At 36.3% G+C, this 17,849-nt stretch overlaps 1 pseudogene; it reads right to left on the reverse strand.

Moving 5' to 3' along the window:
• Positions 1-15,954: 15,954 nt before the first annotated feature.
• On the reverse strand, positions 15,955-16,653 carry LOC105714823 (mediator of RNA polymerase II transcription subunit 7-like; annotated as a pseudogene).
• Between the last annotated feature and the right edge of the window lie 1,196 nt (positions 16,654-17,849).

Below are 17,849 nucleotides of genomic sequence, written 5' to 3' on the forward strand. Positions count from 1 at the left end.
TGCTTCTGCCCTTGTATCCACAACAATGTATTATGTATAGAACAAAGTGTGATTTTTAAAAACCATAAACCAAATGATGATCTTTAAAAAACATAAAGTGTGATTTTAAAAAGCATAAACCAAATGATGTTATTTTCCTTCTGAAGAGTTTCAGTAATTTCCTATCTTACGTATTTTAAAATCTGTACAGCTTACTAGGAGCATAGGCAGAGCCCTTCCACATCATGTTTTCCTTATTTGTTCAGAACTGTATTACTAGCACTAGTACAGTCCCTGGCACATAGTAGACGCAGTAAGTCTTGTTCTTTGTTTGTTTGAGACAGAGTCTTGCTCTGTCACCCAGGCTGAAGTGCAGTGGTATGATCACAGCTCACTGCAACCTTGAACTCCTGAAGAGTAATCTTCTTGCCTCAGCCTCACAAGTAACTAGGACTACAGGTATGCACTATCACACCCAGCTAATTTTTAAATTTCTTGTAGAGACAGGGTCTTGCTATGTTGTCCAGGCTTGTCTGGCTTCCAGCAATTCTGCCTTTGACTCCAAAAATGCTAAGACTATAAGCATGCACCACCACAGCTGGCCATGCTAATAAGTATTTAATGAATCTATGGATGCATGATAGAATAAATAAGTAAAAGAAAGAGTTGACTGTGACTACCTGGCTAAGGAGTAGGCAGAGTCAAAGTTGGTAGATGGGTTTCCTGATCCCAAGACCCTTTATTTCCATTGTCCCCAAATTGTTGTAATTCACAAAATTTTCTTCTTTTACCTCTGCTGGTAAAAGAAGAGGTAATTTTTTACCTCTAGGCCTTAATTTTTAAGGTGTTTGCCTACAGTTAAATGTGAGATCTCTAAGAATCAAGTTACAACACAAAATTTACCATTCACTTTAGCTGGCAAGCACAGCTTTTTGATCTCATATGTTTACCATCTGATCTTTGTAGTACAAAGAGACTGTTCACATATGTATTTTCATTTTGTAATATTGCAATATGCATTTATCTGCTTCTTAGTCATATATTTTACAAGATAGATACCTCCATTTAAAAATTATTTTGGCAAGGTGTAATACGATTCCAGCATTTTATAAATGATAAGAACAAGGTTAAAGAGGAATTGAATACATAATGTAAAGGTTAAATGATTCTTATATTAAGGAATGAGTATCAGTTGCTCTTTTTAAATGTGTTTGAAAAATTCTTGTCATTGAGGGAAACATTTTTCAAGAGCCTGTTGAAATCTATTCAAGTACAAAGAGAGGGATGAAGAAGGAACTGTAAACAGTTAATTTTTGCATATTAAAGTATTTTGAATTATACTGTTCTTGCCATAGGAATAATGGGTATCTTTAAAATCAAATATTCTTGCAAAAATTGTAGCATAGCTTTATGTTAGCTTTAAACACTCAGAAAAAAAGATTCTTGACAAAGGAATGAAATTCTGGCAAAAAACAAAACATCAAAACCACCTAAATACTAAGTAGTTTAGATTATTTGAATGAAGTATTTTCCATGCTGTGAAATTTATATCCAATTTTCTGTGTGTTATTCAAGGAGAGTTCTGTTATATAAAGATTAGAGGTACACCAAAAATAGCTAATATATTTTATTGTTTTCTAAACCTGACTTCTTCATATATAGGTAAATAATTTTAGATAAGTCACTTAACTTTCCATGTATTTGTTTCACCATTGGTAAACTGAAAGAATGAGACTCAGGTAATCTTTAAACTCTGGACTTCTGAGACTTTGTATATAATAGCTAAAGTAGAGATAAATTAAATATTTGCCAGATGGTTTGGTTTGTAATGTCTACATAGATACACATACATAGGTTTAGACAGATAAAACACTTGGTAAATTTAGAAACACCATATATATGTATCAATATATGAAAATTAGTAGGTGATAAAATGAATATACACATTGGTGAAAACAATGAATATGTACTTGAACACTTAAAGAGAAAAACTGAATAAAGTATAGAGGGGATAGTAGAGATGGCCACAGAAAATGACCATAGAAAGTATTATGAAGATTGCAAGATTAGACATTTATGACATAAATTACTCCCTTTCTAGATAAAATAAACCATAGATGTTTATGAATCATATTTGTATTATTATTATTGCCATTACTATTATTTTGATATAGTATTTGTTATTGTTGTCATTATTATTACCATTTAGGTAGCAAGCGTAAGGGTGTACACAGAATGGCTGCAGTGTAGAGAAGATGAAGATCTCCAGGAAGAAAAGAAGAGGTTGCTCTCACTAGAGCATGCCTTTTAATTGCCACAGAATTAATGATGTACCCATTTTAAGCTTGAGTTGTACTCAACTCAAAAATCTAATTTACAGGATGATTGGCCTTTTCTTGCCTATCTCTTTGCTTCTTGCAAGGGGTAATAAAACTAAATATACTCCCAATCAGCAGGAATTTTCTAAGATGCTTAGCCTTGATATGTAATTTTCAAATATGTATTTTTAAATGGATTTTTCTGTTTTTAGCTTAATCTCTTTCTACTGCTGCTTCCATTGAGTCTTCTCATCAGACAACTCCTTTCTTCTCTTTCAGAATATAAGTTCCTTTAGGTTAGAGGTAATATTCTGTTCACTTCATCCTTTTATTTCCAAACATGGTTCCAGATACACAAAGGGTGCTTGGTGAATTTGCTGAATTAGCCATGATATGTAAATTATAATCAAATGTATACCTCTAATGTTGTACACACTTAAATTTGATTTACAACATAATTTATTGTGGTAGTCTGTGTACAGACAGGTTTTGTTGTTCATTAAAATAAGATCACAATCTCCTTCCTATACTCTCAATATAATAATTTTAAAACTGTACTAAATGTTAGAATACTTAAGATTATTGATGTGTTCGGACACAGAGTAGTACATAACTCAGTACCAACAGGACATCGTCACAAACTTGGAATTGTGCTCACATTTATGGAAAAATGATTTGCATTCAATTGAAAATAAGTATTAATTTATTTGATAAATATTTATGGAGCAACTGCTATTAACAGTAATTTTTTTTTTTTTTTTTGAGACAGAGTCTCACTCTGTCACCAGGTGCCAGGCTGGAGTGCAGTGGCGCAATCTCAGCTCACTGCAACCTCCACCTGCCGAGTTCAAGCGATTCTCCTGCCTCAGCCTCCCAAGTAGCTACAGCTAATTTTTGTATTTTTACTAGAGACGGGGTTTCACCACGTTGGCCAGGATGGTCTCGATCTCTTGACCTTTTGATCCAGCTGCCTTGGCCTCCCAAAGTGCTGGGATTACAGGCATGAGCCACTGCGCCCAGCCAACAGTAATTTTTCTAAGCATGTGGGATACAAAATTTTCTTTATGAAGTTTATCATTTAGGGAGGAGAAACAAACACTGAATAATTAAAATAACAAATAGGTCAATCATGAAGTGTATATAAAGCACTACGTGGGAAACATAGAAATGAGACAGTAGGATCTGGTATGTGAGTTAAGGAAGATTTTGTAGGGAGTTTGTAGTTTTTAATAAGGGGAGTTAGTACAGGTATCATTGGTAGGATGACATATGAGCTAAGACTTGAAGGAGAGGTAAGATCTAGCTAAAAGAATATCTGAAAGAAGAGTCTTTCTTGCAGAAAAAACAGTATGTCTGGAATAAAATACAGAACTGCAAGAAGGAAATTATGGCTGATGATGGGTCAGATGGAAAGGGAAGAATGTTAGTAGAAAAATACATCAGATCGGAAGCACAGTATCCAATGAATATTGAAGGAATTTGTAAAAGTTTAGTTCTATTACAAATGGCCCAGCACTACAGGATTTTAAATAGAAGAGTGACAAAGCAGACATATTTTTAAAGGATCATTCTGGTTGGTATGTTAAAGAGAGGGCAGAGCTAGGAACATGGACACCAGCTAAAATCTGTTTTACATTAAAGTGGGAAATGATGTTGACTAGTCAGCATGGCAGTAATCGAGATGAAAAGTAGTTGAATTCTGGATGCATTTTGAAGGTAAATTCAACAGAATTCGCTGATGTTTTAGAAATAGCTGTATAATAAGGAGAGAAAAGTCAGGGATAAATATTTTTCACTTGAAAATTATCAAGCATTATCTGTAGGTCATAGTAGGTATTGTTAAAATGTAGCTTGAATAACATAAGTAACATATAACTTTGTGATTTAATGGATGTTTTATTTTGAAAGGCATAGATGCTAATATTCTAGTCAAGAGAAGCATAATTAATTAGCCATAATATAAAGTAAAGAGCTGAGCCAAAAGTAGGCCCTTGATAAATATAGACATACCTCATTTTTTTTGTGGTTCGCTCTAATGCACTTCACAGATGCTGCATTTTTACAAATTGAAGGTTTGTAGCAATCCTGCTTTGGGCAAGTCTGTGGGCACTATTTTCCCACCAACATATGCTCACTTCATGTCTCTGGATCAGGTTTTGGTAATTCTCCCAATTTTTCAAACTTTCACATTATTATTTTATCTGTTATGGTTATTCATGACCAATGACTTTTGATGTTACTGTTGTAATTGTTTTCAGGAGCCACAAAGCACACCCATACTTTACTGTAAACCAAGTAGCCAAAATAAATGGCTACCTCCTTTTTTTCTATTCTTTTAAACATATATATTTGCCCTTTCTCCCTTGGCACTTGGCACTGTTCTTTTCCCTGACTAACTATATACTTGCTTAAGATTTCCAGGAACTAGTCTGGAAACTGTTCAAGTATGAAGGCAAGATTTCAGGATATTCTTTTCCCAGAGAAGGGATTGGCAAGCAGTTAATCCCCAACCTGGTCATGGGGAAGCTAACACCACCGAGGCTTCTAGATGGTCCTTTACTCATGATAGTCATTTGAGTAAGACTTGTAGACCTCTGCCTTGCACCATTCCTGCACTTTAGTTTCCATGATTCCTTTCTCTTTAAAATCCCCTTGCTCAGCCTGAACATTTGGAGATGGTTTTTGTGACACTAGTCCACCATCTCTTCAGGTTGTCAGCTTTTGAATAAACCTGCCTTTTCTTCCTGTAACTCTTGTCATGTCTCTCACTTTAAATCAAAAGCTACACATAACTAAGCTTAGTGAGGAAGGTAAGTCAAAAGCTGAGACAGACCAAAAGCTAGGCATTTTGTGCCAAACAGTTAACTAAGTTGTGAATGCAAAGGAAAAGTTTTTGAAGGAAATTAAAAGTGCAAGTCCAGTGAAAACACAACTAATAAGAAAGTGAAACTATTGTTGGTATGGAGAAGGTTATAGTAGCCTTGGTCAATGATCAGAACAGTTACAACATGTACGTAAGATAAAGTCTAATCCAGAGCAAGGAAGGCCTTAACTCTCTTCAAATCCATGAAGGCCAAGAGGGGTGAGGAGGCTGCATAAGAAAAGTTGGAAGCTAGCAGAGGTTATTTCATGGGGTTTAAGGAAAAAAGTCATCCCCATAACATAAAAGTCTGAAGTGGAGCCACAAGTGCTGATATAGAAGCTGCATCAAATTATCCAGAAGATTTAGCTAAGACAATTGACAAAGATGGCTATGATAAACAACAAATTTTCAATGTAGATCAAACAATCTTATACTGGGAAAAGATGCCATCTGGGACTTTCATAGCTAGAGAGAAGTCAATGCCTGACTTCAAAGCTTCAGAGGATAGGCTGACTCCCTTGTTAGGAAATAATGGAGCCAGTGACTTTAAGTTGAAGCCCATGCTCAAAATGCTAGGGCCCTAAGGAATTATGCTAGGTCTACTCTTCTTATGCTCTAGAAAAGGAACAACAAAGCCTGGATGACAGCACATTTGCTTACAGCATAGTTAACTAAGTATTTTAAGCCTAATGTTGAGACCTACTGCTCAGAAAAAAAAAAAAAATCCTTTCAAAATATTACTGCTCATTGAGAATGCACCTCATTGCCAAAAGTTTTGATTGAAATGTACAAGGAGAGCAATGTTTTCATGCCTGCTGTCACAACATCCATTCTGTAGCTCATGGTTCAAGAAGTAATTTCAACTTTCAAGTCTTATTTGAAAGTTGAAATCTGTTCAACTTTCAAATCTGTTCAGGAAACAGATTTTATAAGGCTATAGCTTCCATAGTGATTTCTCTGATAGATGTGTGCAATGTGGATTGAAAACCTTCTAGAAAGGATTCATAATTATAGATGACATTTAGAACATTCTAGTAATGAGTTTGGAAAAAGCTGATTCCAGTCTTCATGGATAACTTTCAGGGTTTCAAGGCTTCAGGGGAGGAAGTAACTCTAAATGTGATATAAATAGAAAGACAACTGGAATTAAAAGTGAAGCCTGAAGCTGTGACTGAATTCTTGAAATCTCACGATAAAACTTGAATGGTTAAGATGTTGTTTCTTGTGGATGAAGGAAGAAGGTCATTTCTTGAAATGGAATCCACTCCTGGTGAAGATGCTGTGAACATTGTTGAAATGATAACAAAGGACCTCGAATATCACGTAAATTTAGTTGATAATGCAGCAGTAGGGTTTATGAAGATTGACTTCAATTTTGAAAGATGTTTTACTATCAAACAATTACCTGCTGCAGATAAATCTTTCATGAAAGGAAGAGTCAATTGATGTGACAAACTTCACTGTGGTGTTATTTTTTAAAATTGCCAAAGATGCTTTGACCCTTAGCAACCACCACCCTGATCAGTCAGCAGCTATCAACATGGGGGCAAGACCCTCCAGCAGCAAAAGATTAGGACTGACTAGAAGCTCAGATGATTGTTGGCATTTTTAGCAATAAAGTAGCCTTAAATTAAAATATGCACCTTATTTTTAGAAGCAATACTACTGCACACTTAATAGACTATAGTACAGTGTAAACATACATTTTGTATGCACCAGGAAATTTAAAAAAAAACATGACTTGCTTTATTGCAGTATTCACTTTATTTCTTTATTTCTATGGTCTTTGACCTGTTTCTGTCAGTTTCTTTTATTTCTTTATTTCTGCAATGTCTTTGAGCTGTTCCTGTCATTGAGCCCTCTGGAGGAGATAGAAAAAAGTGTTGGCCAAGCATGGTGGCTCATGCTGGTAATCCCAGAACTTTGGGAGGACAAAGAGAGTGACTCCCTTGAGGCCAGGAGTTGAAGATCAGCCTGGCTAACATGGTGAAACCCTGTCTCTACTAAAATGCAAGAAAAAAAGCCAGGTGTGGTAGTGCATGCCTGTAATCCCAGCTAGTCTGGAGGCTGAGGCATGAGAATCTCTTGAACCTGGAAGGTGGAGGTTGTAGTGAGCCAAGCTTGTGCCACTGCACTTCAGCCTAGGTGACAGAGCAAGGCTCTGTCAAGAAAGAAAGAAAGAAGAAAGAAAAAGAAAGAAAAGAAAGAGAAAGAAAGAGGAAAAGAAAGAAGGGAGGTAGGGAAGGAAGGAGGAAAGGAAGGGAGGGAAGGAAGGGAGGGAGGGAAAAGAAAGGAAAAGAAAAGAGAAAAACATCAGTGTTTCTCCTATCCTACTTTCATACAGCCGTTCTACACATCCCTTTCTGACATCAGATATGTGGGGATTTTTAGCTACACACCAACAAGTTCTGCAGTGGACACCATCTACCTTGTGTTTTCAATTCAGCGTTGACACTATCTACTTGGAGGTAGTGTCACATTCCACAGGTTGAGGGCTCAGTTTCACAATACTGACCCTCACTCCAGCCCCAGTCATAAATGCAGGTTTTTACCTAGCCTTCTGACCAACTGGCTATAAGTGGAAAGTGCCCATGACCCCTTGCATGGGTTCCTTTAATTTTCTAGATTGGCTGCAGAACTCAGGTAAACGCTTTACATACATTTGCCCATTTATTATAAAGAACGTTACAAAGGATAGGGATGAACAGCCAGATGAAAGAGATGCATAGAGTGAGGTATGGAAGAAAGTGCAAAGTTTCCATGTTCTTTCTGGGTGTGCCACCCTTTAGGAACTCACAGGTGTTCAGCAGTCCAAAAACTGAACCCAGTCCTTTTGGTTTTTATGGAACTGTTATTAAATAGGCATGTTAGATCATATGGTTGGCCATTGGTAATTAATTCAACCTTTAGCCTCTCTCCCCTCCCTAAAGGTTAGAGGGTTAGGGTTGAAAGTCCCAACCCTCTAATCCTGCTTTGGTCTTTTAGGCGACTGGCCCTCATCCTGAGGGTGCCCCCAGACACCAGTCATATCATTAGTATATAAAAGAGACTCATCGTTCTGAAGATTCCAAGGGCTTTAGGCTTTGTATGTTAGAAAACGGGGACTAAGACCAAATTTGTATTTCATAGTATCACTGTCCTACTGACATATTAATACACATTTAATGTTCTGGGCATATATTTATATTTATATACTGTGTGTGTAGTCATAAACCCTGTGTACATGCTCTATTATAATGTTTACTGCGATATATTTGCCTACTAATTTGTATTCTGCCTGATCAGAGTATAAGATCCATGAGGGCAGGAACTGTATTTTGTTTACTGCTGTATTGCAAGTATATTCCAGCATCACATCTTGAACATAGCAGGTTCCCAGAATATTTGTGCCAAGTTTTAAAAATAAAAAAAGTGAAATAATAAATAAATGAATCAATAATTTGTTTCCATGAATGTCTGCCATGGCAATTCCCAAACTCAGGTATATCTCAATCCATGGTTGAGAGCAAGTGAAGGCATTTTTTAAAACTGCTGATTGGGTTCACTGTGAACTCATGCTGTTATGTTATAGCTACTGCCCCATTTTTTTTTCCTCTGGTTGACTCTATAGTCCATGGAAAAGTTTTGCATCTTCCTAAGGGTCTTGTTGCTACCACTACATTTTTCTATACATGATTGTTTCTTCTATACTTAGAAAATGTCAAAACAAATAGAACTTGTTTTCGTTGCCTCATCTCTTCAATATGTTTGCCTCAATTTTTATATCCACTAAGCTTTTGTTTTTCTAGCTGGAGAAAAGAAACACACCTACACTTTAAGAGTTATTTCTTCCAAAAGGCCGGGCATGGTGGCTCACGCTTGTAATCCTGGCACTTTGGAAACTGAGGTGGGTGGATCACAACGTTAGGATATCGAGAACATCTTGGCCAACATAGTGAAAACCCGTCTCTTAAAACACACACACACACACACACACACACACACACACACACACACACACACAAATTCTCCAGGCACAGTGGCATGCACCTGTAGTCCCAGCTACTTGGGAGGCTGAGGCAGGAGAATCACCCGAACATGGGAAGCGGAGGTTGCAGTGAGCTGAGATCACGTCACTGCCACTCCAGCCTGGGGGACAAGAGCAAAACTCTGTCTCAAAAAAAAAGAGAGAATTATTTCTTCCTTCTATTATTACTATTACTATTTTAGAGACAGGGTCTCACTCTGTTGCCTAGGCTATAGTACAGTGATACAATCACAGCTCACTGCTGCCTCCATCTCTGGTCTCAAGTGATCTTTCCACCTCAGCCCCCTGAGTAGTTGGGACCACAGGCACACACCACCACACCTGGCTAATTTTTGTACTTTTTGTAGAGATGGATATTTGCCGTGGTGCCCAGGCTGGTCTGGAACACCTTGGCTCATGTGATCCACTCGCCTTGGCCTCCCAAATTATTCAGAATACAGGTGTGAGGCACAGGACCCAGCTATCCTCTTTCTGTTATTTTAACATTTTCCTTGTATCTGTACCCTCTCATGATCCTTTGGCCTATTGACATGTTCAGGTCTCTTGACAAGCTTAAATAATCAAATGCTCATGCTATTAGAGCATCTCTTTATTTTCACTACTAAATAACTTGGAAAGATATTGAAGAACTCTTCCCTGCAAGATCTCTCCCTTAAGACTTTGTGTGCATTGTGGTTTTCTTATTTGTTGCTGTAAATTACTAGAATAGGTTTTGAAAGTCAGGTCAGATGATATGTTTTGTTATGTCTATATTTCTTCAAAACACTCCTGTTAGGTGATTGGATATTACTGCTAGACTTGTTCTTGCCAAGCACAATAATATACAGTTAAATAACTCTCTAAAAATCTTCGTAGTGTTTTTTTTTTTGTTGTTATTTTTTTGAGACAGAGTTTCACTTCTGTTGCCCAAGCCGGAGTGCAATGATGCGATCTCTGCTCACTGCAACCTTTGCCTCCCTGGTTCAAGTGATTCTCCTGCCTTAGCCTCCCAAGTGGTTGGGATTAAGGCACGCTCCCCAACACCTGGCTAATTTTTGTATTTTTAGCAGAAACGGGATTTCACCATGTTAGCCAGCCTGGTCTTGAACTCCTGACCTCAGGTGATCCACCCACCTCAGTCTCCCAAAGTGCTGGGATTAGAGGCGTGAGCCACTGCGCCCAACCCATAGTGTACCATTTGACAGTTGATGTTCTGTACTTTTCAGTTTTCAAGTTTTCCTTTTTCTTTTCTTTTCTCCCTTCCTTCCTTCCTTCCTTCCTTCCTTCCTTCCTTCCTTCCTTCCTTCCTTCCTTCCTTTCTCTTTCTTTCTTTCTTTCTTTCTTTCTTTCTTTCTTTCTTTCTTTCTTTCTTTCGATGAGTCTCGCTCTTGTTACCCAGGCTGGAGTGTAATGGTACAATCTCGGCTCGCTGCAACCTCTGCCTCCTGGGTTCAAGCTATTCTCCTGCCTCAGCCTTTCCAGCAGCTGAGATTACAGGCACTTGACACCACACCCGGCTAATTTTTGTATTTTTAGTAGAGATAGGGTTTCACCATGTTGGTCAGGCTGGTCTTGAACTTCTGACTTCAGGTGATCCACTCACCTGTGCCTCCCAAAGTGCTGGGATTACAGGCATGAGCCTCCACGCCCTACCAAGTGTCCTATTTCCTTTGGTTTCCGTGATCCCTCCCTGTGTTGTTTTTTTCTCCTATACCTCCAATAATATTTTTTCATGTCCACTCACTTCTTTTGTCCTTCCTGTCATGAACATATGACTATTTACTAAGAATATGGTTTTGTCTCCTTCTTATATTTCTCTTCATACTCTTACCTACTTCTATCTTATCAACCACCAACATACACATGAACTATTCCATCTGATGGCAAAAACTTTCCACTTAACTTCTTGGGTATTTTCACACAGAGTTTCTGAAATTGCTCTGTCCAAGATAATGGTCACTGACTACATGTGGCTGTTGACCATTTGAAATGTATCAAATCTGAATTGAGATGCATTATAATTGTAAAACACATATTATTTTAAAACATAGTATAAAACCTAATGTAAAATATCTAATAATTTTTATTTTAATTACTTCTTGCAATAACAATATTCTACATGTGTTGGCTTATATAAAATATATTAAGATTAATTTCACCTGCTTTTTTATGTTAAATTATAGTTTTATATAAATTTTAATTTAAAATATCCAGGTGACTTCTGGAAAATTTTAAATTAAGATGGGTTCACATTATATTTTGATTGGACAGTGCTTTTTGAAAAATCCATAGTACTTTCCACATTCCCTGTTAATCAGTGTCTCCATCTGATTGATTTTGGATGGGGCAGTAGCCCTTTTCCCATCCCCTTTGTGTTTAGTCCTGGGTCGTCTTTGACATTTCTGTCTCACAGCCCTTCTCCATCACGTACTCTCATTTCAACCATGTGTTATTTATCCAGTCAATCATCAAGCCTTAGGTGTTTTTCCTTTAAACTTAATCTGACTCAATTTTCATTTTGGTTTCTGTTCTCGCTGTTCTGTCCTAAACAGTTTTAGGAACTGAACCTCTCGACCTTAGACTTTCAGTTCCTTTAAACTATCCTATACATCATTGCTAAGTAAACCTCATTAAACATAACCTACCTCTACTAAAAAAATTTTAATTGTTCCTTAAAGCTTACTAAAGTGCAAACCTTTTAATCATTGTTCAAAACTACCGATCTTTCCAATTTTATCTCTTGGAAATTATCTATAGTAGTCATAGTTTCTTTTCCTTTCATTAGTCTTGAGTTTTCATCTCCATTTATTGAAAGCAGCCTAGATGTTCTAACATAACTGTATTTTTTTCTCATAAATTTGGCCACAAATAGTCCTCCCATGTCTGAATTTGATGGTAATTTATCTTTTATGGCACTTTCAACTTTTTAACTTGTTTGGCATTTTTCTACTCATTGTTCATTTTCTACTTAAGAGGTTCTCTAAGAGCAGAAATCATAGTTTCATTATATTTATAACCATCCCCAAGGGTTATCACGGTACCAACCATGACTGGTGCTCAAAACTGTTTGTTGGATAAATAAATGTGTGAGTAAATACATGGATAATGATAGAGTCATGTCTTTGAAAAATTAAGGATTTTTTTTTTCTTTTTGGAAAATTGCCTCCCTGCAGCAGTGATAGCCCAAGTTTTTAGTTAGTGCCTTAGGTTTTTTTCTACCAACTTAATATGCAAATCATTGACTTAAAACAAGTGTTTCATTTACTGATGAAAATGCTTAAGACAACAAAAACGGGGCATATTAAGAATCAGTGGAAGCTGCTACATCTGTATCTTTTTTAACACCATCTGTCTCCCAAGTTGCTAGATGAATCCAAATGCCATCCAAATTTTGCTGGTCTGCAACAGGAAAATGCTTCAATGGCAATTTTAGACAGATTGAACATATTTCAATTAGACAATTTAGTTGCAAGAGCATTGTCTTGGTGGATAACCCTCCAAGGATTATAATGAATGCTGCTTAATTGGTTTATTAAGTAAAATTTACAAAAGCCAGGAGCCTGAGTTTGAAAAGCTTATTAGTAATGTATGGATTTTGTGTGTAATAAATGTGATGAACTCCTGTTGTTGTGGAAGAATTGCTGATTGGTTGTACATGTTGAATGACTGTTCTGGCTGATTGAGAAGTAGCATCTGTAAACACAAGTATATTTTTAAAATAATTGTGACATAGTAAATATACACCTAGAACTAAAGCTATAGATTAAGCCTCAGTGTGGTACCTTATAAGAAATCCTGGACTGGGAATAAGAATTTTAAGATTCTAGGCCTGAATATCTTAATTACAGAATATAATTAAATTCTTTAGTCATTCAGCAGGGCCATCCAGAGTTGTAAATATAGTTATCATTACTGAGTCCTAAAAGTTAAACCTTTCCATTTGCACATGTTGGTAGGTAGACAAAATAAGATCTGGCATTCACTCCTTGTATAATTATACCTGTGTTTATATAATTTAATATTTGAGAATATCTGAAGTTAGTGGTAAAATATATGTTCTTAATGTTTGCTTGTTAAACCCACATACCCAACTCTATGAGATGCCACAGATGTACCATAAAAAAACAGAATTAATTTTGAGTTGGAAAATAATTTCATATTATAGATTTCTAAAACCTTCATTAAACAAATGAGGGAAAGAGAGGGTTAGAAAAAGCATGACAATCCTCATGAAGACAGTTCTCCAAAGTCAGACATCTAGATAGTTGGTCAATATGGGATCAAAACTTATGTTATCAGCTTCCCAGATGGCTACTTAGGTGATTTTTATAAGTAACCAGCAAGCTATTGTTTCCAAAGACTGATACAATGAGGAAGATCAGTAGAGCCTCTAAGGGTGAAAAAGTGATTGGGAAGCTAAAGAAAAATGCAGAGAAATGCAGTCTAAAATTTTCCTGTCTCCAGCTATACACAATTTAGCAAGAAATTAACCATGATTTCCAGAAAAATCTCTTTTGTTCCACTAAATAATTGTAGTCATCACAAGGTACACATATTTTTCTAACTTCTAACTTCATTCTTTAGTGTTATCAGGGAACTACAGTGTACCTTACATTTCCATGGGGATAAAAGTAAATTAAGTTCAAATCAGTGTGTGCATTTTTAATATTCTATGTTTAGACCATTATTTTGAGCAGTTTGGGTGATAAAAATACAAAAAGATTATTAATATATTTGCTAATATTATACTTTATAAATTCCTTGTTGTGAACTGAATTATAAATTCCTTGTTATGAATTGAATTCTATCCTCCCTAAAGGTATGTTTAAATCCTAATCCGTAGCACCTGTGAATGTGGCCTTATATGGAAATAAGGTCTTTGCACGTACAATCAAGTTAAGGTGAGGTCATTAGGGTGTGCTCTAATACAATAAGACTAGAGTCTCTATAAGAAGAGGAAGTGGCATGTGATAACACAGACACTTAGGGGAACACCACCTAATAACTGGCAGGAGATTGGAGTGATGCAGCTGCAACTCAAGGAATCCCAAGAATCTATGGGTACCCCCAGAAGCGAGGAAGAAGCAAGGAAGGATTTTATCCAGAATTTCAGAGGCAGCATGGCCAGGCTGACACTACCCCCAAGACTTCTAGTTCTCAGAACTATAAGCGAATAAATTCCTGTTGTCTTAAGCTATCCAGTTTATGGAACTTTGTTATGGCAACTCCAAGAAATTGACACTACTGTTCATAATTATCAAAATTTAAATCTCTCAGGGCCTCCCCCACTTCAAGCCTAGATATTCAAAAATTATGATAGAGAAGATGGCACATGCAGGGATAAAAGGCTCACAGGGAGGTAGCTTGGAGTCTGGTCAGATTTGGCATGGTTCCCGGTGGGAATAGTGGAAAGGGAGCTGAAATACTGACATAGGTAAGTACAGCACTCTGGAAAAATTAACATTGATGCTAAAAACAAATGGACTATGTACTTCAAATTATTTCATTCATTTCCATAGCCCTAGAAAGAGAGAGAGGATGTGCCCATGTTTTATTATCTCTAAGGAAAAAGATAAAAACCAAACAATGTGCGTCACTTACAGCAATAAGAATCTTATTGTCCCCATCTCGTTAGATCTTAAGAATGTTGGAGAATAGGCAACATAAATAGGGAAATAAAATCAATAATTACATCGGGGATATACAGCTCTACACTTTTAATATCACATGAATCTTTAGATTTATAAAGAATTGTGAACAATTCCTGACAGCAGCAAATGAAATGTTAAGTCATAAAGCTCTGTGTATATGAAGCTTACCTCTTACTGTTTCTTCTTGGTAAGTCCATTGAAGTTAATTGGAGATTAATCATCGATCATATCAAGGAGAAAATCGTTTGTGTGATGATAAACTCGGAGGTTTGTGTATTACCAAATGTTAAATAAGATCCTCTTTAATAGTAGTTATAACAGTAGAAACTCACACTTATTGTGTGTTTTGTATATGCCAGGAACTACCAAGTGCTTATATGAAGTAATTTAAAAAATATATCCTCTGAGACTTTGGCAGATGATAAAGCAAATAAAGGTAGTAAAGTAACTTGCCAAGAGTCACATGCCTTAGAAGTGGCTGAAATAAATTTCCTTAACAATGTTGCTCCATAGCTTTTTACTAAACCACCATCCTCTTCTGCCTCTCAGAGCTCTATGTTGTGTGTGATGAATATTAAAATCACATGTGGTAGTTACTACTTTTCCTTATGTCTGTTTTATCAAGTCAAATACCAATCTTCACATATATAGAATATCATCTTCAAGAACCATAGGGTAAATTAGATCATTCTTTTTTGGTTTTTGTTTTTTTTTTTTGGAGCTTAAGCAAAATTTTTAATGGAATAAGTCTAAAGATTTCATAGTTTTACATTTATAGAGCTTGATTTCCATTATTTATCTATCATTCTTAAAGCAAATGATTAGTCCCCATTTCAAGGATCAAATCTTTGCTGTTACTGAGGTTATCATCAAAGTTTTATTGCAACTCCAAAACATAGGAATGTCCCGTACAACAGCAGCTAACACTGCTTTCTTAAGTGATTATTCTTGGTGCAGGGGTACTCATTTGCCTATGCCTGTTATTCAGCAAAATTACTGCCTATGACATCACATAATTGAAAAAATTGGAGTCAAGATTAAAGCTGTTTACATTTTTAGGGAAACCTCTCTTAAGACTGTCCAAAAGAAAATAATATATGATGCTATTTATCAAAAGGAAAAAAAGAGAAACATCTTTCATGGTCTTTCATTCATTTCATCAATTAGGACACACAAGGCAGCATCTTTGTCTGTAATCTGATCTCTCCTATGACCTGAATTTTCTCTTTGTTGGTCATTCTGTCCAGTACAATTGTTGCTATCATCAGCATCCATTGGTTCAGTTTTTACTCTCATTCCTGCTTCTGAATGAGGCGAATCATCAGGCAAAGAGGCCAAGCAATTCTGAATCATTTCAATTACTCATTCCAGGTGCTTTTGAAACCTCTCAGCTGTTTCAAGCTGTTGATGTTTCTGGACTTCCATCATGCCTCTGAAGGTCTCTTTTACTTGGTAGGGTCTGTATTCATATATAAGATGATGCACATGTACAAAAAGCTTAAGGTCTTCTAGTTTCTCTTCTCATTTTATACTCCCAGGTCTCCTTATTAATGTATCTAAAAGATCCAAGAAATTAATAGGGATAGACATACTAAGTTTTCTCAGTTCTTTCTTGTGATCAAACTGCATAGGATGAAGCCGTTTGATGTTCTGATTTTCCAAAGGGTGGATGATAAGATCATCACATTGGAACTGATCGGCAAACATCATATAACTGTCTTTTATTGGAGGGGGAGGCTTGGGAGCTAAGCCTTCTTGAATATTTTCATTCATATATTCTTTGATATATTGCATTGGAGGTGATGAAAGTGCACTCACTTGCTGCGGTTCACCCATTGTGGAATATCAAGAAACTCAGCTCTGGCTTTACACTGGTAGCTGCCTTTCGAGATCATTCTTAATCCACTTTGTCTCAGCTTCCATCCTTTCTCACCATAAACTGTAGGTGACATCTACAGGTCTGCTCTATCAGTCATCCTCTGTCCTTGATTTATAAAATCCATATAAGTGTGGCTCTTACCATTGTAACATGACATTATCCTTTACTGCAATGTAAACTTTTTCATATCTGGCAGGATCAAGTCAGGATCACTATCAGTGCTTGCAGAGTGCTAGTTAGAGTGCTGTGTGTGTGGGTGACCTCTTAAATTATATTTTGTAAGTGAAAGAAGAAAAGATCTCAATCATTGATGAGTGAAAAGTAGTAAGATTACCTCATAGAGAATATTTCTGATTTGGAAGGAATAACTTCCCTCCACTTTATGCCTTGTAAATTCCATCATAGGTAAGAAAGACCTTATATTATCTGTCCTGACAATGTTATGTAGATATATGGATCAAACTCTAAATTGATTTATCAATAAATATGAGACAGTATTACCAATGGGTTGCTATTACCTCATGCTGTTTACTTAGTGCTTGTGCATATTTTATTGTATTTTCCAACTCCAGTCTGTCTCCCAAGCTAAATGTTAAAACGGTTTTCACATGGTAACATTTCTCCTTACATTATCTACTTCCCCATTATGATTCACTTGTGAATGTATTAATAAACTTGAGATTTTCTAGGTAACCTATTTATTATTGTCCCAAAGAAGTGTTCATTTGAAAGTACTATATCTATCTGCATGTCTTTTTTCTCTTTTTCATCCTTTGAAATAAAGTATACATTCCCTTGAACTACGGGAGGTGGTAGCATGAGGGGAATAAATTGTTCCAGCAAAAGAAAAGGTTGGTTAGCACAGCTGGCATGCCTGAGAGTCGGTAATCATCTAGGACATCATTGAGCTAAGGCTTCTCCCACTGATCTTCCAAATAATACCTTTAAGCTGAGGACTGAGAATATCAGCATCTGTCAGTTCATTTACTAATTAAAATAAGTGTATCTCTATGTGGTTAAAATACACAAAATTTTTTAATGTTGTGTTCATAAAGGAGATAAATTTATAAATAAAAATAATCACATCATTTTTTTCCAACTCTCCTAACTCAACCTAGAAGTTGATTCCTTTTTTTTCCCCCTTGATTTTACA

Source organism: Aotus nancymaae, unplaced genomic scaffold (genome assembly GCF_030222135.1).
Source record: "Aotus nancymaae isolate 86718 unplaced genomic scaffold, 86718_ANA_hifiasm-v0.15.2.pri h1tg000067l, whole genome shotgun sequence".
NCBI classification, from domain to species: domain Eukaryota; kingdom Metazoa; phylum Chordata; class Mammalia; order Primates; family Aotidae; genus Aotus; species Aotus nancymaae.